The sequence below is a fragment of the Myotis davidii genome, unplaced genomic scaffold (genome assembly GCF_000327345.1).
Source record: "Myotis davidii unplaced genomic scaffold, ASM32734v1 scaffold1115, whole genome shotgun sequence".
In the NCBI taxonomy this organism is placed as follows: domain Eukaryota; kingdom Metazoa; phylum Chordata; class Mammalia; order Chiroptera; family Vespertilionidae; genus Myotis; species Myotis davidii.
In genome coordinates, this window is record NW_006287910.1 from 312,245 (window position 1) to 315,552 (window position 3,308).

The following is a 3,308-nucleotide window of genomic DNA, read 5'->3' on the forward strand; positions in this document are numbered from 1 at the left end:
GCACCGTTTGAGCCTTTCCTGTGCGTTGGGCACTGAACTTGCGCGGGTGCCCTCCGGTGCTGCACCGAGAGGCGAAGCTCCCTGCCCGAAGTCACTCACGCTGCAGGGAAGGGCTGGGCTGGGGGCTCAGACCGGGCACCCTGACCCCCGCGCCCACGCGCGCCCTTGCCGCCCACCCTTTCCCCCGCCCCCACTCTCGGGGCGCTCAAGCTGGAGTTCTAGTCCTCCGGTCCCCGTCGGGCTGTAGCGGGTGTGTCTGGGAGCCCCCACCGTCCCCGCCCTCCCAGGTTGAATGCAGCTTTGTATAGGAGTTTCTTGGGAGGTGGCCCTTGGCTTTTGTCAAATTCCCCAAAGGGTCCTTGATCCCGAAATGGTTAAGAACTCTTGCTGGTTCCTGTGTGGGAGCAGACGTGGGCTTCGGGCAGCGGCGTGCGTCAGGTCGAGTGGAATTGGAATATTGGTTCCGCGGACTTGTATTCGTTAGGCAGCGGAAAGTTCTTAAGTTTGATTTTGGTTAAGCATGTGATTCTGCTCTTACGAACAGTGATGCTCAGAACCAAGGCTCCTTCCCTTTGCCGCAAACATTTATAAAGCCCACTTTCCTGCCCTGAAATGGACCTTACCGCGAAATGTACACAATCAGTGTGATGCTCCGGTTTAAATGCAAGGGAGATCTAAAAGGCGAGCAGTGTGGGACATGCATTGCCATATCATTCATTGTAGCACATACTCTGTTAGGAGAGAGCACGTGCCTGGGTGTTTGCACCTGCTTCCAATGAATGCATTTGGATCGAAGAGCGATAAAAATATTAGGAGCTATTTCTAGCAAGAAAAAGAAGGGCTAGAGATAGAGATGGGCACTGTGTGTGGGGGGAGGGGGCTCCAGTGGGAGGACATCTAAGCATTGCAAAAACCCTTTGTTATGATAATAAACAACTTACATTAAATTAGAGATAAAATGCCAAGATAAATTATAGACTATCACAATCAACACACAAATAATATTAATATAACCCCTCTGTGACTGCCATATTTTCAAGTTACATTGTAGGGCACCTTTTGTGTCACAAGCTTCGAGACACATACTGGATTCTTTCTGCTTACTGATAATAATGAATAAAATAACAAGATGGAAATTTAAGACTTCAGTGCCAGTATCTCACGAGTTTAGATATGTTCAGTCTTATGACATTGCAATGATAACAGTATGTGATGTGGGAAAAATGGTCACTGATTTTTAGACATTAGTTATTTTATCTCAACTTTCTTCACATTAGCTATATTCTCCTAAATTACCTTGGGTTTTCCATAATATAAAAACTTTTCAGTGTTATGTCCTAAAGCAGCGTTCTCGACCTGTGGGGAACGACCCTTTCACAGGGGTTGCCTAAGACCATCGGAAAACACATATATAATTACATATTGTTTTTGTGATTAATCACTATGCTTTAATTATGTTCAATTTGTAACAATGAAAATACATCCTGCATATCAGATATTTACATGACGATTCACAACAGTAGTAAAATTACAGTTATGAAGTAGCAACGAAAATAATTTTATGGTTGGGGGTCACCACAACATGAGGAACTGTATTAAAGGGTCGTGGCATTAGGAAGGTTGGGAACCACTGTCCTAAAGTAATGCCATTTTATCCTGATTAATCTAGCTGGATATTTAAAAGATTCTCAGGATGAATCTTCACTACATGGATATGTTCCATGCATCTTGGCCCCCAAACACAGTGGTGTCTCCAGTCACTTTGATAACTGATCATGTCTCTTAGGAGATAGTACTAGCCCCTGTGTGACCTACTGTAATGAACAGCCTTAATTATAATTTTACTAGAGGCCCAGTGCACCAATTCGTGTATGGGTGGGGTCTGGCAGGCCTGGCCCCAATCAGGGCAGATTGGGGCCAGACCTGTTGGAAGGAGGAGATGGTGGGAGGTTAGCCGGCTGGCCCGCCCCGATTGGTCCCAATCAGGGCCAGGCCGGCTGGGGGGTGGGGCCGAGGGCAATTGACTGGCATGTGGTGGGGGCCATCGGGAGAGTGGGCGGCCGGGGGGAGGGGCTGCAGGAGGTTGGCCAGCCGACCCCACCCCCTATTGGGGTGGGGGGAAGATCAGGGGTGGTCCAGCTTGGGGGAGGGGCTGCAGGCCAATCAGGGTCAGGGGACGGGGCTGGCCAGGGGGAAGGGCTGCAGGGGGTTTTCCAGCGGTCCCCCGCAATGGGCGGTTCACTGGCTGCAGTGGGCATCATAGCGACCAGTCAGTCTGGTCCTTACAGCATTCTGGTCACTGGCTTTTTATATATATACACTAGAGGCCCAGTGCACGAAATTCATGCACATTAAAAAGGAATTAATTAGAGGAAATATTTTAATATTGCTATTTGCCCTTTCTCTATAATAGAAGTGTCAGAGATGAAAGAAAATTAGTAAAATGTATATGAAAATCTCCCTCCTGTCAGAGTCTGGGTGTGTGCCAGGGAACCCAGAGTCAAGTCCCAGCCTACCCACGCATGCCTTGAAATTGTGCGAGACCCAGACCCAGCTAGCCCCACTGCCATCAAGCCCCGTAGGACTGGGGGCACAGCCTCAGGTCCCCCAGTCCAGCGCCAGGCAGGAGGTGCAGCCTTAGGACCCTCGTCAAGCCCCCCGGGCAGGGAGCTCAGCCTCAGGTCCTCCAGCCTGGCACTGGGCAGGGGGCGTGGCCTCAGGTCCCCCAGCCCAGCCTCAGGATCCCTGGCTCACTGCCAGGGGGCGTGGCCTCAGGTCCCCCGGCCCCAGGGCAGGGGGTGCAGCCTCAGGTCCCCTGGTGCTAGGGCTTGAGGGCGCAAGGGCGTGATGGCCATTTGCATATTAGCTCTTTATTATATAGGATAGATTACAGAAAAATGCAGCATTTAACTGACACAAACAATTTTTGTTGGGAAAATTTTTCACCTGTTCTTTCTGGCGTGTCTAACATACCAAAAAATCAGACCCTTGGCTACTGGCACTTTCATTGATTATTCTAGAATTTCAGGTGGGAGACAAGATTAGCACCTGTGTCCCTCTGTCTGAAAAATTTGCTTTGTGTAATGGAAATTCTTATTAGACATGTTGACAACTAAACTCTTGAATAATTGAAGAGTTTCAGACTAGAATAGAGTTGTGAAGTGACAGCAATATATGTGTAAATCTAAAAAGGCCTGAATTAAATAAAATACAAGTTATTACTGTATAACCACTTTTTAAATAACCATCATTCCTACATACTAATATCCATATTAGAGAATTTAGAAAATGTGGTTGTGTACAGAGAG

The 3,308-nt window shown here is 48.2% G+C and overlaps 1 protein-coding gene across 3 annotated transcripts in view; it reads left to right on the forward strand.

Annotated features, from left to right (window-relative positions):
- MKL2 (MKL/myocardin-like 2) overlaps positions 1 to 3,308 on the forward strand; it is a 205,780-nt gene that overhangs the window by 200 nt on the left and 202,272 nt on the right. The window lies entirely within an intron of this gene.